Consider the following 20,573-nt stretch of genomic DNA (forward strand, 5'->3'; position numbering starts at 1 on the left):
AGAATAATAATACTGGAGAATTGTCAGTGTACACAGAACATTGTCCCAATGACACTTGGGTTCCCGAAAACAATGACACACAGACACTTGGAAGCCCAGAACAATGGCGAATTGACACGTGATTTATAGCGCTATTAAATTTTGATACCAAGAATCTCAGGACATTGACACACTGACGCTTGGGGCTCCACAATGGCCAACCGACACTTGGAATCTCAGGACATTGACAAACTGACGCTTGGGGCTCCACAACAATGGCCAAATGACACTTGGAATCTCAAGACATTGACACACTGACACTTGGGGGCTCCACAACAATGGCCAATTGACACTTGGAATCTCAGGACATTGACACACTGACACTTGGGGGCTCCACAACAATGGCCAACTGACACTTGGAATCTCAGGACATTGACACACTTCACTTGGGGGCTCCACAACAATGGCCAACTGACACTTGGAATCTCAGGACATTGACACACTGACGCTTGGGGGCTCCACAACAATGGCCAACTGACACTTGGAATCTCAGGACATTGACACACTGACACTTTGGGCTCCACAACAATGGCCAACCGACACTTGGAATCTCAGGACATTGACACACTGACGCTTGGGGCTCCACAACAATGGCCAACTGACACTTGGAATCTCAGGACATTGACACACTTCACTTGGGGGCTCCACAACAATGGCCAACTGACACTTGCAATCTCAGGACATTGACACACTGACGCTTGGGGCTCCACAACAATAGCCAACCGACACTTGGAATCTCAGGACATTGACACACTGACGCTTGGGGCTCCACAATGGCCAACCGACACTTGGAATCTCAGGACATTGACAAACTGACGCTTGGGGCTCCACAACAATGGCCAAATGACACTTGGAATCTCAAGACATTGACACACTGACACTTGGGGGCTCCACAACAATGGCCAATTGACACTTGGAATCTCAGGACATTGACACACTGACACTTGGGGGCTCCACAACAATGGCCAACTGACACTTGGAATCTCAGGACATTGACACACTTCACTTGGGGGCTCCACAACAATGGCCAACTGACACTTGGAATCTCAGGACATTGACACACTGACGCTTGGGGGCTCCACAACAATGGCCAATTGACACTTGGAATCTCAGGACATTGACACACTGACACTTGGGGGCTCCACAACAATGGCCAACTGACACTTGGAATCTCAGGACATTGACACACTTCACTTGGGGGCTCCACAACAATGGCCAACTGACACTTGCAATCTCAGGACATTGACACACTGACGCTTGGGGCTCCACAACAATGGCCAACCGACACTTGGAATCTCAGGACATTGACACACTGACGCTTGGGGCTACACAAAAATGGCCAACCGACACTTGGAATCTCAGGACATTGACACACTGACGCTTGGGGCTCCACAACAATGGCCAACTGACACTTGGAATCTCAAGACATTGACACACTGACACTTGGGGGCTCCACAACAATGGCCAACTGACACTTGGAATCTCAGGACATTGACACACTGACACTTGGGGGCTCCACAACAATGGCCAACTGACACTTGGAATCTCAGGACATTGACACACTTCACTTGGGGGCTCCACAACAATGGCCAACTGACACTTGCAATCTCAGGACATTGACACACTGACGCTTGGGGCTCCACAACAATGGCCAACCGACACTTGGAATCTCAGGATATTGACACACTGACGCTTGGGGCTCCACAACAATGGCCAACTGACACTTGGAATCTCAAGACATTGACACACTGACACTTGGGGGCTCCACAACAATGGCCAACTGACACTTGGAATCTCAGGACATTGACACACTTCACTTGGGGGCTCCACAACAATGGCCAACTGACACTTGCAATCTCAGGACATTGACACACTGACGCTTGGGGCTCCACAACAATGGCCAACCGACACTTGGAATCTCAGGACATTGACACACTGACGCTTGGGGCTCCACAACAATGGCCAACTGACACTTGGAATCTCAAGACATTGACACACTGACACTTGGGGGCTCCACAACAATGGCCAACTGACACTTGGAATCTCAGGACATTGACACACTGACACTTGGGGGCTCCACAACAATGGCCAACTGACACTTGGAATCTCAGGACATTGACACACTTCACTTGGGGGCTCCACAACAATGGCCAACTGACACTTGCAATCTCAGGACATTGACACACTGACGCTTGGGGCTCCACAACAATGGCCAACCGACACTTGGAATCTCAGGACATTGACACACTGACGCTTAGGGCTCCACAACAATGGCCAACTGACACTTGGAATCTCAAGACATTGACACACTGACACTTGGGGGCTCCACAACAATGGCCAACTGACACTTGGAATCTCAGGACATTGACACACTGACAGTTGGGGGCTCCACAACAATGGCCAACTGACATTTGGAATCTTAGGGCATTGACACACTGACACTTGGGGTCCACAAACAGTGGCTTGCTGAGGCTCGGGATGTCAGAAGAACATACACAGACACTCAGGACCCCCAAAAACAATGTCATAGTGATAGATGGGGATGAAAAGGAAAAACAGCAATATTTACAATTATAAACAGTGACGCACTGACTGGGGATTCTACAACATGACACATTCACACTTCTAGATTCCCAGAATAATAATACTGGAGAATTGTCAGTGTACACAGAACATTGTCCCAATGACACTTGGGTTCCCGAAAACAATGACACACAGACACTTGGAAGCCCAGAACAATGGCAAATTGACACATGAATTATAGCGCTATTAAATTTTGACACCAAGAAACTCAGGACATTGACACACTGACACTTTGGGCTCCACAACAATGGCCGACTGACACTTGGAATCTCAGGACATTGACACACTGACACTTGGGGGTCCACAACAATGGCCAACTGACACCAAGAATCTCAGGACCATAGTTGTGCGCATGGGGTGTGCCAGGTGTGTATGGGCACACCCTAATCACCCCTCGCTGTGTCCCGAGATCTGCTCTGAAACGCTGCATCCAAGGAGTGTGTAGCCCCACATGTAGCAGAGTGTTTCACATGCAGCAGATAGTGAGGCTTACCAGAGCCGCTCAGTGTGTGAAACTCTCAGATAACGTAACTGCTTGGAGGGAGGTAGACCAGCTGTCACAACTCAGTGCTGATGTTGGGTGTGGGACCGAACAGCTATCAAACACCAGCCAATGGGATGAGGTCTGAGCGGGCTGCTACGTTTATGTGGCTCCACTCCCCTTTCTTAAGCAGCCCAGTCATTGGCTGGTGTTTGATAGCTGCGCGGTCCTGCCCATCCCCGACATCACGGCTGAGTTGTGACAGCTGTTCTTTCTCCCTCCAGTTACATTATCTGACAGTATCACACACTGAGCGGATCTCGCAGGCCTCACTATCTGCTGTGTGTAAAACTCCCCCCTCTCCCCTGTCAGTGTCCATGAGTGCTGCCAATCAGTGCTGCCTATCAATGCCCATCAGTGCTGCCAATCAATGCCCACCAGTGCTGCCAATCAATGCCCACCAGTGCTGCCTATCAATGCCCATCAGTGCTGCCTATCAATGCCCATCAGTGCTGCCTATCAATGCTCATCAGTGCTGCCTATCAATGCCCATCATTGCTGCCTATCAATGCCCATCAGTGCTGCCTATCAATGCTCACCAGTGCTGCCTATCAATGCCCATCAGTGCTGCCTATCAATGCCCATCAGTGCTGCCTATCAATGCCCATCAGTGCTGCCTATCAATGCCCATCAGTGCTGCCTATCAATGCCCATCATTGCTGCCTATCAATGCCCATCAGTGCTGCCTATCAATGCCCATCATTGCTGCCTATCAATGCCCATCATTGCTGCCTATCAATGCTCATCAGTGCTGCCTATCAATGCTCATCAGTGCTGCCTATCAATGCCCATCAGTGCTGCCTATCAATGCCCATCAGTGCTGCCTATCAATGCCCATCAGTGCTGCCTATCAATGCCCATCAGTGCTGCCTATCAATGCTCATCAGTGCTGCCTATCAATGCCCATCATTTCTGCCTATCAATGCCCATCAGTGCTGCCTATCAATGCTCATCAGTGCTGCCTATCAATGCTCATCAGTGCTGCCTATCAATGCCCATCAGTGCTGCCTATCAATGCTCATCAGTGCTGCCTATCAGTGCCAACCAGTGCTGCTAATCAAACAATTGCAATACAAAGTAACTTCAAGTGCAACAAATTTTTAGTTGGGAGGTTTACAACATTATAGAAGTTTGGAAATAGTTTTTATTTTATTTTTTTAGATGGTTACACTTAATTTTATATGTATTAGTTACTATTATAATGTGAATTTTTGCACTTGGAGTTCATTTTCCACCACCATTGCTAAGCCCATGTCTTTATGGACCTTACTTTGTGCTCTGGTGTGCAGTCATGTTGGAACAGGAAGGGGCCGTCCCCCAAAACTGTTCCCTCAAAGTTGGGAGCATGAAATTGTCCAAAATGTCTTGGTATGCCGACGCCTTAAGAGTTCCCTTCACTGGAACTAAGGGGGCCAAGCCCAACCCCTGAAAAACAACCCCCACACCATAATCGCCCCTCCCCCCACACACCATAAAACCTCCTCCACCAAATGTTTTGGACCAGTGCCCAAAGCAAAGTCCATAAAGACACGGATGAGCGAGTTTGGGGTGGAGGGACTTGACTGGCCTGCACAGAGTCCTGATCTCAATCCGATAGAACACCTTTGAGATGAATTAGAACAGAGACTGTGAGCCAGGCCTTCTCGCCCAACATCAGTGCCTGACCTCACAAAATGCGCTTCTGGAAGAACGGTCAAACATTCCCATAGACACCCTCCTAAACCTTGTGGACGGCCTTCCCAGAAGAGATGAAGCTGTTATAGCTACAAAGGACCAACTCAATATTGAACCCAACAGACTAAGATGCCATTAAAGTTCATGTAAAGGCAGGCGTCCCAATACTTTTGGTGATATAGTGTATACACTATGTAACAAAATAAAAAATAAATAAAAAATAAAGGTTGGGAAGAGCTGGTCTAGAATACTATACTGGAAAATGACCTTGACTGGTCCATGGCGCCCATTGGCTGGATCTTGCGTTCTTGGTGTTTGCACAGGGTTTGGGTGGTACTAAACTTTTTATCAGAAGCTTAACGACGGCTGGCAAAGTTTTGAAGCGTTACTAAGACCTTTCCAGGTAGAAGAATAGCAAAGCAAATAGTAACAGGGATCAGCACCTCCAAACAGATAAGGAGATCTAAACATGGGATAAAGTGAGGCCCTTTTCCAGCTCCCCCCCCAGCAAACGCCGGCATCTGATTGGCACCAGGACAAGAGCGCAGCACACAGGCACCAACTTCTATGTTATTCATTAGGGGTCATTCCAGGTGACGGGGTAGATGAGGCCTTTTTAAAACAAAATAAATAAAATTGTTTTCAAATTTTGGGAGGCTTTTGATATGTCTGTGAAGGGAAGACTTCTGATATGATGGGGGGATTCTGGTGTGAAGGGAAGACTTCTGATATGATGGGGGAATTCTGGTGAGAAGGGGAGACTTCTGATATGATGGGGGGATTCTGGTGTGAAGGGAAGACTTCTGATATGATGGGGGGATTCTGGTGTGAAGGGAAGACTTCTGATATGATGGGGGAATTCTGGTGAGAAGGGGAGACTTCTGATATGATGGGGGGATTCTGGTGTGAAGGGAAGACTTCTGATATGATGGGGGGATTCTGGTGAGAAGGGGAGACTTCTGATATGATGGGGGATTCTGGTGTGAGGGGAGATTTCTGATATGATGGGGGGATTCTGGTGTGAAGGGGAGACTTCTGATATGATGGGGGGATTCTGGTGTGAAGGGAAGACTTCTGATATGATGGGGGGATTCTGATCTGAAGGGGAGACTTCTGATATGATGGGGGGATTCTGGTGTGAAGGGAAGACTTCTGATATGATGGGGGGATTCTGGTGTGAAGGGGAGACGTCTGATATGATGGGGGGATTCTGGTGTGAAGGGGAGATTTCTGATATGATGGGGGGATTCTGGTGTGAAGAGGAGACTTCTGATATGATGGGGGATTCTGGTGAAAAGAGGAGACTTCTGATATGATGGGGGGATTCTGGTGTGAAGGGGAGACTTCTGATATGATGGGGGGATTATGGTGTGAAGGGGAGACTTCTGATATGAAGGGGGGATTCTGGTGTGAAGGGGAGACTTCTGATATGATGGGGGGATTCTGGTGTGAAGGGGAGACTTCTGATATGATGGGGGGATTCTGGTGTGAAGGGGAGACTTCTGATATGATGGGGGGATTCTGGTGTGAAGGGGAGACTTCTGATATGATGGGGGGATTCTGGTGTGAAGGGGAGACTTCTGATATGATGGGGGGATTCTGGTGTGAAGGGGAGACTTCTGATATGATGGGGGGATTCTGGTGTGAAGGGGAGACTTCTGATATGATGGGGGGATTCTGGTGTGAAGGGGAGACTTCTGATATTATGGGGGGATTCTGGTGTGAAGGGAAGACTTCTGATATGATGGGGGGATTATGGTGTGAAGGAAAGACTTCTGATATGATGGGGGATTCTGGTGTGAAGGGGAGACTTCTGATATGATGGGGGGGGGGGGATTCTGGTGTGAAGGGGAGACTTCTGATATGATGGGGGGATTATGGTGTGAAGGAAAGACTTCTGATATGATGGGGGGATTCTGGTGTGAAGGGGAGACTTCTGATATGATGGGGGGGATTCTGGTGTGAAGGGGAGACTTCTGATATGATGGGGGGATTCTGGTGTGAAGGGGAGACTTCTGATATGATGGGGGGATTCTGGTGTGAAGGGGAGACTTCTGATATGATGGGGGGGATTCTGGTGTGAAGGGGAGACTTCTGAAATGATGGGGGGATTCTGGTGTGAAGGGGAGACTTCTGATATGATGGGGGATTCTGGTGTGAAGGGGAGACTTCTGATATGATGGGGGATTCTGGTGTGAAGGGGAGACTTCTGATATGATGGGGGGATTCTGTTGTGAAGGGAAGACTTCTGATATGATGGGGGGATTCTGGTGTGAAGGGGGGACTTCTGATATGATGGGGGATTCTGGTGTGAAGGGGAGACTTCTGATATGATGGGGGGATTCTGGTGAGAAGGGGAGAATTCTGATATGATGGGGGGATTCTGGTGAGAAGGGAAGACTTCTGATATGATGGGGGGATTCTGGTGAGAAGGGAAGACTTCTGATATGATGGGGGGATTCTGGTGAGAAGGGAAGACTTCTGATATGAAGGGGGGATTCTGGTGTGAAGGGGAGACTTCTGATATGATGGGGGATTCTGGTGTGAAGGGGAGACTTCTGATATGATGGGGGGATTCTGGTGAGAAGGGGAGACTTCTGATATGATGGGGGATTCTGGTGTGAAGGGGAGACTTCTGATATGATGGGAGGATTCTGGTGTGAAGGGGAGACTTCTGATATGATGGGGGGATTCTGGTGTGAGGGGAGACTTCTGATATGATGGGGGGATTCTGGTGTGAAGGGAAGACTTCTGATATGATGGGGGGATTCTGATCTGAAGGGGAGACTTCTGATATGATGGGGGGATTCTGGTGTGAAGGGAAGACTTCTGATATGATGGGGGGATTCTGGTGTGAAGGGGAGACGTCTGATATGATGGGGGGATTCTGGTGTGAAGGGGAGATTTCTGATATGATGGGGGGATTCTGGTGTGAAGAGGAGACTTCTGATATGATGGGGGATTCTGGTGAAAAGAGGAGACTTCTGATATGATGGGGGGATTCTGGTGTGAAGGGGAGACTTCTGATATGATGGGGGGATTATGGTGTGAAGGGGAGACTTCTGATATGAAGGGGGGATTCTGGTGTGAAGGGGAGACTTCTGATATGATGGGGGGATTCTGGTGTGAAGGGGAGACTTCTGATATGATGGGGGGATTCTGGTGTGAAGGGGAGACTTCTGATATGATGGGGGGATTCTGGTGTGAAGGGGAGACTTCTGATATGATGGGGGGATTCTGGTGTGAAGGGGAGACTTCTGATATGATGGGGGGATTCTGGTGTGAAGGGGAGACTTCTGATATGATGGGGGGATTCTGGTGTGAAGGGGAGACTTCTGATATGATGGGGGGATTCTGGTGTGAAGGGGAGACTTCTGATATTATGGGGGGATTCTGGTGTGAAGGGAAGACTTCTGATATGATGGGGGGATTATGGTGTGAAGGAAAGACTTCTGATATGATGGGGGATTCTGGTGTGAAGGGGAGACTTCTGATATGATGGGGGGGGGGGGGATTCTGGTGTGAAGGGGAGACTTCTGATATGATGGGGGGATTATGGTGTGAAGGAAAGACTTCTGATATGATGGGGGGATTCTGGTGTGAAGGGGAGACTTCTGATATGATGGGGGGGATTCTGGTGTGAAGGGGAGACTTCTGATATGATGGGGGGATTCTGGTGTGAAGGGGAGACTTCTGATATGATGGGGGGATTCTGGTGTGAAGGGGAGACTTCTGATATGATGGGGGGGATTCTGGTGTGAAGGGGAGACTTCTGAAATGATGGGGGGATTCTGGTGTGAAGGGGAGACTTCTGATATGATGGGGGATTCTGGTGTGAAGGGGAGACTTCTGATATGATGGGGGATTCTGGTGTGAAGGGGAGACTTCTGATATGATGGGGGGATTCTGTTGTGAAGGGAAGACTTCTGATATGATGGGGGGATTCTGGTGTGAAGGGGGGACTTCTGATATGATGGGGGATTCTGGTGAGAAGGGGAGAATTCTGATATGATGGGGGGATTCTGGTGAGAAGGGAAGACTTCTGATATGAAGGGGGGATTCTGGTGTGAAGGGGAGACTTCTGATATGATGGGGGATTCTGGTGTGAAGGGGAGACTTCTGATATGATGGGGGGATTCTGGTGTGAGGGGAAGACTTCTGATATGATGGGGGATTCTGGTGTGAAGGGGAGACTTCTGATATGATGGGGGGATTCTGGTGTGAGGGGAAGACTTCTGATATGATGGGGGATTCTGGTGTGAAGGGGAGACTTCTGATATGATGGGGGGATTCTGGTGTGAGGGGAAGACTTCTGATATGATGGGGGATTCTGGTGTGAAGGGGAGACTTCTGATATGATGGGGGGATTCTGGTGTGAAGGGGAGACTTCTGATATGATGGGGGAATTCTGGTGTGAAGGGGAGACTTCTGATATGATGGGGGGATTCTGGTGAGAAGGGAAGACTTCTGAGATGATGGGGGGGATTCTGGTGAGAAGGGGAGACTTCTGATATGATGGGGGATTCTGGTGTGAAGGGGAGACTTCTGATATGATGGGGGAATTCTGGTGTGAAGGGGAGACTTCTGATATGATGGGGGGATTCTGGTGTGAAGGGGAGACTTCTGATATGATGGGGGGATTCTGGTGTGAAGGGGAGACTTCTGATATGATGGGGGGATTCTGGGGTGAAGGGGAGACTTCTGATATGATGGGGGGATTCTGGTGTGAAGGGGAGACATCTGATATGATGGGAGGATTCTGGTGTGAAGGGGAGACTTCTGATATGATGGGGGGATTCTGGTGTGAAGGGGAGACTTCTGATATGATGGGGGGATTCTGGTGTGAAGGGGAGACTTCTGATATGATGGGGGGATTCTGGGGTGAAGGGGAGACTTCTGATATGATGGGGGGATTCTGGTGTGAAGGGGAGACATCTGATATGATGGGAGGATTCTGGTGTGAAGGGGAGACTTCTGATATGATGGGGGGATTCTGGTGTGAAGGGGAGACTTCTGATATGATGGGGGGATTCTGGTGTGAAGGGGAGACTTCTGATATGATGGGGGGATTCTGGTGTGAAGGGGAGACTTCTGATATGATGGGGGGATTCTGGTGTGAAGGGGAGACTTCTGATATGATGGGGGGATTCTGGTGTGAAGGGGAGACTTCTGATATGATGGGGGGATTCTGGTGTGAAGGGGAGACTTCTGATATGATGGGGGGATTCTGGTGTGAAGGGGAGACTTCTGATATGATGGGGGGATTCTGGTGTGAAGGGGAGATTTCTGATATTATGGGGGGATTCTGGTGTGAAGGGGAGACGTCTGATATGATGGGGGGATTCTGGTGTGAAGGGGAGACTTCTGATATGATGGGGGGATTATGGTGTGAAGGGGAGACTTCTGATATGATGGGGGGATTCTGGTGTGAAGGGGAGATTTCTGATATTATGGGGGGATTCTGGTGTGAAGGGGAGACTTCTGATATGATGGGGGGATTCTGGTGTGAAGGGGAGATTTCTGATATGATGGGGGGATTATGGTGTGAAGGGGAGACTTCTGATATGATGGGGGGGATTCTGGTGTGAGGGGAGATTTGATATGATGGGGGGATTCTGGTGTGAAGGGGAGATTTCTGATATGATGGGGGGATTCTGGTGTGAGGGGAGATTTCTGATATGATGGGGGGATTCTGGTGTGAAGGGGAGATTTCTGATATGATGGGGGGATTCTGGTGTGAAGGGGAGATTTCTGATATGATGGGGGGATTCTGGTGTGAAGGGGAGACTTCTGATATGATGGGGGATTCTGGTGTGAAGGGGAGACTTCTAATATGATGGGGGAATTCTGGTGTGAAGGGGAGACTTCTGATATGATGGGGGGATTATGGTGTGAAGGGGAGACTTCTGATATGATGGGGGGATTCTGGTGTGAAGGGGAGACTTCTGATATGATGGGGGGATTCTGGTGTGAAGGGGAGACTTCTGATATGATGGGGGGATTCTGGTGTGAAGGGGAGACTTCTGATATGATGGGGGGATTCTGGTGTGAAGGGGAGACTTCTGATATGATGGGGGGATTCTGGTGTGAAGGGGAGACTTCTGATATGATGGGGGGATTCTGGTGTGAAGGGGAGACTTCTGATATGATGGGGGGATTCTGGTGTGAAGGGGAGACTTCTGATATGATGGGGGGATTCTGGTGTGAAGGGGAGACTTCTGATATGATGGGGGATTCTGGTGAGAAGGGGAGACTTCTGATATGATGGGAGGATTCTGGTGTGAAGGGGAGACTTCTGATATGATGGGGGGATTCTGGTGTGAAGGGGAGACTTCTGATATGATGGGGGGATTCTGGTGTGAAGGGGAGACTTCTGATATGATGGGGGGATTCTGGTGTGAAGGGGAGACTTCTGATATGATGGGGGATTCTGGTGAGAAGGGGAGACTTCTGATATGATGGGAGGATTCTGGTGTGAAGGGGAGACTTCTGATATGATGGGGGGATTATGGTGTGAAGGGGAGACTTCTGATATGATGGGGGGATTCTGGTGTGAAGGGGAGACTTCTGATATGATGGGGGGATTCTGGTGTGAAGGGGAGACTTCTGATATGATGGGGGGATTCTGGTGTGAGGGGGAGACTTCTGATATGATGGGGGGATTCTGGTGTGAAGGGGAGACTTCTGATATGATGGGGGGATTCTGGTGTGAAGGGGAGACTTCTGATATGATGGGAGGATTCTGGTGTGAAGGGGAGACTTCTGATATGATGGGGGGATTCTGGTGTGAAGGGAAGACTTCTGATATGATGGGGGGATTCTGGTGAGAAGGGAAGACTTCTGATATGATGGGGGGATTCTGGTGTGAAGGGGAGACTTCTGATATGATGGGGGGATTCTGGTGTGAAGGGAAGACTTCTGATATGATGGGGGGATTCTGGTGTGAAGGGGAGACTTCTGATATGATGGGGGGATTCTGGTGTGAAGGGGAGACTTCTGATATGATGGGGGGATTCTGGTGTGAAGGGGAGACTTCTGATATGATGGGGGGATTCTGGTGTGAAGGGAAGACTTCTGATATGATGGGGGGATTCTGGTGAGAAGGGAAGACTTCTGATATGATGGGGGGATTCTGGTGTGAAGGGAAGACTTCTGATATGATGGGAGGATTCTGGTGTGAAGGGGAGACTTCTGATATGATGGGGGGATTCTGGTGTGAAGGGGAGACTTCTGATATGATGGGGGGATTCTGGTGAGAAGGGAAGACTTCTGATATGATGGGGGGATTCTGGTGTGAAGGGGAGACTTCTGATATGATGGGGGGATTCTGGTGTGAAGGGAAGACTTCTGATATGATGGGGGGATTCTGGTGTGAAGGGAAGACTTCTGATATGATGGGGGGATTCTGGTGAGAAGGGAAGACTTCTGATATGATGGGGGGATTCTGGTGTGAAGGGGAGACTTCTGATATGATGGGGGGATTCTGGTGAGAAGGGAAGACTTCTGATATGATGGGAGGATTCTGGTGTGAAGGGGAGACTTCTGATATGATGGGAGGATTCTGGTGTGAAGGGGAGACTTCTGATATGATGGGAGGATTCTGGTGTGAAGGGGAGACTTCTGATATGATGGGGGGATTCTGGTGTGAAGGGAAGACTTCTGATATGATGGGGGGATTCTGGTGAGAAGGGAAGACTTCTGATATGATGGGGGGATTCTGGTGTGAAGGGGAGACTTCTGATATGATGGGGGGATTCTGGTGTGAAGGGGAGACTTCTGATATGATGGGGGGATTCTGGTGTGAAGGGGAGACTTCTGATATGATGGGGGGATTCTGGTGTGAAGGGAAGACTTCTGATATGATGGGGGGATTCTGGTGAGAAGGGAAGACTTCTGATATGATGGGGGGATTCTGGTGTGAAGGGGAGACTTCTGATATGATGGGAGGATTCTGGTGTGAAGGGGAGACTTCTGATATGATGGGGGGATTCTGGTGTGAAGGGAAGACTTCTGATATGATGGGAGGATTCTGGTGTGAAGGGGAGACTTCTGATATGATGGGGGGATTCTGGTGTGAAGGGGAGACTTCTGATATGATGGGGGGATTCTGGTGAGAAGGGAAGACTTCTGATATGATGGGGGGATTCTGGTGTGAAGGGAAGACTTCTGATATGATGGGGGGATTCTGGTGTGAAGGGGAGACTTCTGATATGATGGGAGGATTCTGGTGTGAAGGGGAGACTTCTGATATGATGGGGGGATTCTGGTGAGAAGGGAAGACTTCTGATATGATGGGGGGATTCTGGTGTGAAGGGGAGACTTCTGATATGATGGGGGGATTCTGGTGTGAAGGGAAGACTTCTGATATGATGGGGGGATTCTGGTGTGAAGGGAAGACTTCTGATATGATGGGGGGATTCTGGTGTGAGGGGGAGACTTCTGATATGATGGGGGGATTCTGGTGTGAAGGGGAGACTTCTGATATGATGGGGGGATTCTGGTGTGAAGGGGAGACTTCTGATATGATGGGAGGATTCTGGTGTGAGGGGGAGACTTCTGATATGATGGGGGGATTATGGTGTGAAGGGGAGACTTCTGATATGATGGGGGGATTCTGGTGTGAAGGGGAGATTTCTGATATTATGGGGGGATTCTGGTGTGAAGGGGAGACTTCTGATATGATGGGGGGATTCTGGTGTGAAGGGGAGATTTCTGATATGATGGGGGGATTCTGGTGTGAAGGGGAGACTTCTGATATGATGGGGGGATTCTGGTGTGAAGGGGAGACTTCTGATATGATGGGGGGATTCTGGTGTGAAGGAGAGACTTCTGATATGATGGGGGGATTCTGATAATATACAATGTGCCCCTCGTACTGAAGTTTGGAGACCCCTCGGGAAGGTGTGATGATTCGGGAGGAAAGCAGGAGAGTACAATGACCGACACTCAGGAGCCCCGGTGCCAGTTTACTGTGAGTGAGTGGGGGCCACATCTGGGGCGCACATGTGGGCCCCACAGACACACATATCACAGGTCTGTGTCTGACCAATCGCATCGCTCGTATATCTCTGTCCGCCCGGAACAAGGAACAGACTGAAGTGTTTCCATATCAGGAACAAAATACCATAAGAAGTCCTATAGAGTCCTATGAAGGCGGAGAGGAGAGGAGAGGCGAGGAGAGGAGAGGCGAGGCGAGGAGAGGAGAGGCGAGGAGAGGCGAGGAGAGGAGAGGAGAGGAGAGGAGAGGAGAGGCGAGGAGAGGAGAGGAGAGGAGAGGCGAGGAGAGGAGAGGCGAGGAGAGGAGAGGAGAGGCGAGGAGAGGAGAGGCGAGGAGAGGCGAGGAGAGGAGAGGAGAGGAGAGGAGAGGAGAGGCGAGGAGAGGAGAGGAGAGGAGAGGCGAGGAGAGGAGAGGCGAGGAGAGGAGAGGAGAGGCGAGGCGAGGCGAGGCGAGGAGAGGAGAGGCGAGGAGAGGCGAGGCGAGGAGAGGAGAGGAGAGGAGAGGAGAGGAGAGGAGAGGCGAGGAGAGGAGAGGAGAGGAGAGGAGAGGAGAGGAGAGGAGAGGAGAGGCGAGGAGAGGAGAGGCGAGGAGAGGAGAGGCGAGGAGAGGAGAGGCGAGGCGAGGCGAGGAGAGGAGAGGAGAGGAGAGGAGAGGCGAGGCGAGGAGAGGAGAGGAGAGGCGAGGAGAGGCGAGGAGAGGAGAGGAGAGGAGAGGAGAGGAGAGGCGAGGAGAGGAGAGGAGAGGAGAGGCGAGGAGAGGAGAGGCGAGGAGAGGAGAGGAGAGGCGAGGAGAGGAGAGGCGAGGAGAGGCGAGGAGAGGAGAGGAGAGGAGAGGAGAGGAGAGGCGAGGAGAGGAGAGGAGAGGAGAGGCGAGGAGAGGCGAGGAGAGGAGAGGAGAGGCGAGGCGAGGCGAGGCGAGGAGAGGAGAGGCGAGGAGAGGCGAGGCGAGGAGAGGAGAGGAGAGGAGAGGAGAGGAGAGGAGAGGCGAGGAGAGGCGAGGCGAGGAGAGGAGAGGAGAGGCGAGGAGAGGCGAGGAGAGGAGAGGAGAGGAGAGGAGAGGAGAGGCGAGGAGAGGAGAGGCGAGGCGAGGCGAGGAGAGGAGAGGAGAGGAGAGGAGAGGCGAGGCGAGGAGAGGAGAGGAGAGGCGAGGAGAGGAGAGGAGAGGAGAGGCGAGGAGAGGAGAGGAGAGGCGAGGAGAGGAGAGGCGAGGCGAGGCGAGGAGAGGAGAGGCGAGGCGAGGAGAGGAGAGGCGAGGCGAGGAGAGGAGAGGAGAGGAGAGGAGAGGCGAGGAGAGGCGAGGAGAGGAGAGGAGAGGCGATGAGAGGAGAGGAGACTTCTCTGAGCCATTGATGACTCCATATCGGAGGGTTGCTCTCCGCCGCTCACTCCTGGGTTAGAGGCTCTGTAGTTGGCGAGTTTCGGGACTGAATTCCCACCATGACTCTATCTGCATGGAGTATTGTATGATCCCCCCATGTATGGGGGGGGTTCCTCCCAGGCTGAGCTGACCCCCAAGTGTCCGACCACGAGATGAATAACAGATATCATTACATTTAATTGTGGGTGGAAATTAGAGTGTAAGCTCCTCTGTACAGAGACTGATGTGACTGTGGGGGAGGGGACATTAGAGTGTAAGCTCCTCTGTATAGAGACTGATGTGACTGTGGGGGAGGGGACAGAGTGTAAGCTCCTCTGTACAGAGACTGATGTGACTGTGGGGGAGGGGACATTAGAGTGTAAGCTCCTCTGTACAGAGACTGATGTGACTGTGGGGGAGGGGACATTAGAGTGTAAGCTCCTCTGTATAGAGACTGATGTGACTGTGGGGGAGGGGACAGAGTGTAAGCTCCTCTGTACAGAGACTGATGTGACTGTGGGGGAGGGGACATTAGAGTGTAAGCTCCTCTGTACAGAGACTGATGTGACTGTGGAGGGGAGGGGACATTAGAGTGTAAGCTCCTCTGTACAGAGACTGATGTGACTGTGGGGGGAGGGGACATTAGAGTGTAAGCTCCTCTGTACAGAGGCTGATGTGACTGTGGGGGAGGGGACATTAGAGTGTAAGCTCCTCTGTACAGAGACTGATGTGACTGTGGGGGAGGGGACATTAGAGTGTAAGCTCCTCTGTACAGAGACTGATGTGACTGTGGGGGGGGAGGGGACATTAGAGTGTAAGCTCCTCTGTATAGAGACTGATGTGACTGTGGGGGAGGGGACAGAGTGTAAGCTCCTCTGTACAGAGACTGATGTGACTGTGGGGGAGGGGACATTAGAGTGTAAGCTCCTCTGTACAGACTGATGTGACTGTGGGGGGAGGGGACATTAGAGTGTAAGCTCCTCTGTATAGAGACTGATGTGACTGTGGGGGGAGGGGACATTAGAGTGTAAGCTCCTCTGTATAGAGACTGATGTGACTGTGGGGGGAGGGGACATTAGAGTGTAAGCTCCTCTGTACAGAGGCTGATGTGACTGTGGGGGGAGGGGACATTAGAGTGTAAGCTCCTCTGTACAGAGACTGATGTGACTGTGGGGGAGGGGACATTAGAGTGTAAGCTCCTCTGTATAGAGACTGATGTGACTGTGGGGGGAGGGGACATTAGAGTGTAAGCTCCTCTGTACAGACTGATGTGACTGTGGGGGAGGGGACATTAGAGTGTAAGCTCCTCTGTACAGAGACTGATGTGACTGTGGAGGGGAGGGGACATTAGAGTGTAAGCTCCTCTGTACAGAGACTGATGTGATGTGGGGGGGAGGGGACATTAGAGTGTAAGCTCCTCTGTACAGAGACTGATGTGACTGTGGGGGGAGGGGGGACATTAGAGTGTAAGCTCCTCTGTACAGAGACTGATGTGACTGTGGGGGGAGGGGACATTAGAGTGTAAGCTCCTCTGTACAGAGGCTGATGTGACTGTGGGGGGAGGGGACATTAGAGTGTAAGCTCCTCTGTACAGAGACTGATGTGACTGTGGGGGAGGGGACATTAGAGTGTAAGCTCCTCTGTACAGAGACTGATGTGACTGTGGGGGGGGAGGGGACATTAGAGTGTAAGCTCCTCTGTACAGAGGCTGATGTGACTGTGGGGGGAGGGGACATTAGAGTGTAAGCTCCTCTGTACAGAGACTGATGTGACTGTGGGGGAGGGGACATTAGAGTGTAAGCTCCTCTGTACAGAGACTGATGTGACTGTGGGGGGAGGGGGGACATTAGAGTGTAAGCTCCTCTGTACAGAGACTGATGTGACTGTGGGGGAGGGGAAATTAGAGTGTAAGCTCCTCTGTACAGAGACTGATGTGACTGTGGGGGAGGGGACATTAGAGTGTAAGCTCCTCTGTACAGAGACTGATGTGACTGTGGGGGAGGGGAAATTAGAGTGTAAGCTCCTCTGTACAGAGACTGATGTGACTGTGGGGGGAGGGGACATTAGAGTGTAAGCTCCTCTGTACAGAGACTGATGTGACTGTGGGGGAGGGGACATTAGAGTGTAAGCTCCTCTGGTACAGAGACTGATGTGACTGTGGGGGGAGGTGACATTAGAGTGTAAGCTCCTCTGTACAGAGACTGATGTGACTGTGGGGGGGAGGGGACATTAGAGTGTAAGCTCCTCTGTACAGAGACTGATGTGACTGTGGGGGGGGAGGGGACATTAGAGTGTAAGCTCCTCTGTACAGAGACTGATGTGACTGTGGGGGGGAGGGGACATTAGAGTGTAAGCTCCTCTGTACAGAGACTGATGTGACTGTGGGGGAGGGGGGGACATTAGAGTGTAAGCTCCTCTGTACAGAGACTGATGTGACTGTGGGGGGGGGGGAGGGGAAATTAGAGTGTAAGCTCCTCTGTACAGAGACTGATGTGACTGTGGGGGGAGGGGACATTAGAGTGTAAGCTCCTCTGTACAGAGACGGATGTGACTGTGGGGGGAGGGGACATTAGAGTGTAAGCTCCTCTGTACAGAGACTGATGTGACTGTGGGGGGGGGAGGGGAAATTAGAGTGTAAGCTCCTCTGTACAGAGACTGATGTGACTGTGGGGGGGAGGGGACATTAGAGTGTAAGCTCCTCTGTACAGAGACTGATGTGACTGTGGGGGAGGGGACATTAGAGTGTAAGCTCCTATGTACAGAGACTGATGTGACTGTGGGGGGGGAGGGGACATTAGAGTGTAAGCTCCTCTGTACAGACTGATGTGACTGTGGGGGAGGGGACATTAGAGTGTAAGCTCCTCTGTACAGAGACTGATGTGACTGTGGGGGGAGGGGGGACATTAGAGTGTAAGCTCCTCTGTACAGAGACTGATGTGACTGTGGGGGAGGGGACATTAGAGTGTAAGCTCCTCTGTACAGAGACTGATGTGACTGTGGGGGAGGGGACATTAGAGTGTAAGCTCCTCTGTACAGAGACTGATGTGACTGTGGGGGAGGGGACATTAGAGTGTAAGCTCCTCTGTACAGAGACTGATGTGACTGTGGGGGGGGGGGACATTAGAGTGTAAGCTCCTCTGTACAGAGACTGATGTGACTGTGGGGGAGGGGACATTAGAGTGTAAGCTCCTCTGTACAGAGACTGATGTGACTGTGGGGGGAGGGGGGGACATTAGAGTGTAAGCTCCTCTGTACAGAGACTGATGTGACTGTGGGGGAGGGGACATTAGAGTGTAAGCTCCTCTGTACAGAGACTGATGTGACTGTGGGGGGAGGGGAGATTAGAGTGTAAGCTCCTCTGGTACAGAGACGGATGTGACTGTGGGGGGGAGGGGACATTAGAGTGTAAGCTCCTCTGTACAGAGACTGATGTGACTGTGGGGGAGGGGACATTAGAGTGTAAGCTCCTCTGGTACAGAGACTGATGTGACTGTGGGGGGAGGGGACATTAGAGTGTAAGCTCCTCTGTACAGAGACTGATGTGACTGTGGGGGGGGAGGGGACATTAGAGTGTAAGCTCCTCTGTACAGACTGATGTGACTGTGGGGGAGGGGACATTAGAGTGTAAGCTCCTCTGTACAGAGACTGATGTGACTGTGGGGGGGAGGGGACATTAGAGTGTAAGCTCCTCTGTACAGAGACTGATGTGACTGTGGGGGAGGGGACATTAGAGTGTAAGCTCCTCTGTACAGAGACTGATGTGACTGTGGGGGGGAGGGGACATTAGAGTGTAAGCTCCTCTGTACAGAGACTGATGTGACTGTGGGGGGAGGGGACATTAGAGTGTAAGCTCCTCTGTACAGAGACTGATGTGACTGTGGGGGAGGGGACATTAGAGTGTAAGCTCCTCTGTACAGAGACTGATGTGACTGTGGGGGAGGGGACATTAGAGTGTAAGCTCCTCTGTACAGAGACTGATGTGACTGCGGGGGAGGGGACATTAGAGTGTAAGCTCCTCTGTACAGAGACTGATGTGACTGTGGGGGAGGGGACATTAGAGTGTAAGCTCCTCTGTACAGAGACTGATGTGACGGGGGGGGGACATTAGAGTGTAAGCTCCTCTGTACAGAGACTGATGTGACTGTGGGGGAGGGGACATTAGAGTGTAAGCTCCTCTGTACAGAGACTGATGTGACTGTGGGGGAGGGGACATTAGAGTGTAAGCTCCTCTGGTACAGAGACTGATGTGACTGTGGGGGGAGGGGACATTAGAGTGTAAGCTCCTCTGTACAGAGACTGATGTGACTGGTGGGGGGAGGGGACATTAGAGTGTAAGCTCCTCTGTACAGAGAATGATGTGACTGTGGGGGGAGGGGACATTAGAGTGTAAGCTCCTCTGTACAGAGACTGATGTGACTGTGGGGGGAAGGGGTTATTAGAGTGTAAGCTCCTCTGTACAGAGACTGATGTGACTGTGGGGGAGGGGACATTAGAGTGTAAGCTCCTCTGTACAGAGACTGATGTGACTGTGGGGGGAGGGGGGACATTAGAGTGTAAGCTCCTCTGGTACAGAGACTGATGTGACTGTGGGGGAGGGGACATTAGAGTGTAAGCTCCTCTGTACAGAGATGGATGTGACTGTGGGGGGGGGAGGGGATATTAGAGTGTAAGCTCCTCTGTACAGAGAATGGATGTGACTGTGGGGGGGAGGGGACATTAGAGTGTAAGCTCCTCTGGTACAGAGACTGATGTGACTGTGGGGGGAGGGGACATTAGAGTGTAAGCTCCTCTGTACAGAGATGGATGTGACTGTGGGGGGGGAGGGGATATTAGAGTGTAAGCTCCTCTGGTACAGAGAATGATGTGACTGTGGGGGGGAGGGGACATTAGAGTGTAAGCTCCTCTGGTACAGAGACTGATGTGACTGTGGGGGAGGGGACATTAGAGTGTAAGCTCCTCTGTACAGAGATGGATGTGACTGTGGGGGGGGAGGGGATATTAGAGTGTAAGCTCCTCTGGTACAGAGACTGATGTGACTGTGGGGGAGGGGGGGACATTAGAGTGTAAGCTCCTCTGGTACAGAGACTGATGTGACTGTGGGGGGAGGGGGGGACATTAGAGTGTAAGCTCCTCTGTACAGAGATGGATGTGACTGTGGGGGGGGAGGGGATATTAGAGTGTAAGCTCCTCTGGTACAGAGACTGATGTGACTGTGGGGGGGGGGGACATTAGAGTGTAAGCTCCTCTGTACAGAGATGGATGTGACTGTGGGGGGGGGAGGGGACATTAGAGTGTAAGCTCCTCTGGTACAGAGACTGATGTGACTGTGGGGGGAGGGGACATTAGAGTGTAAGCTCCTCTGTACAGAGATGGATGTGACTG

General features: G+C 51.2%; 1 protein-coding gene across 4 annotated transcripts in view; it reads right to left on the bottom strand.

The window, feature by feature from the left end:
• The window catches only part of LOC143986952 (BRISC and BRCA1-A complex member 2), a 344,474-nt gene that overhangs the window by 64,451 nt on the left and 259,450 nt on the right, over window positions 1-20,573 (bottom strand). The window lies entirely within an intron of this gene.

This window comes from Lithobates pipiens, unplaced genomic scaffold, assembly GCF_037356315.1.
Source record: "Lithobates pipiens isolate NorthernLeopardFrog02 unplaced genomic scaffold, aLitPip1_a1.2 Scaffold_18, whole genome shotgun sequence".
Taxonomy (NCBI): domain Eukaryota; kingdom Metazoa; phylum Chordata; class Amphibia; order Anura; family Ranidae; genus Lithobates; species Lithobates pipiens.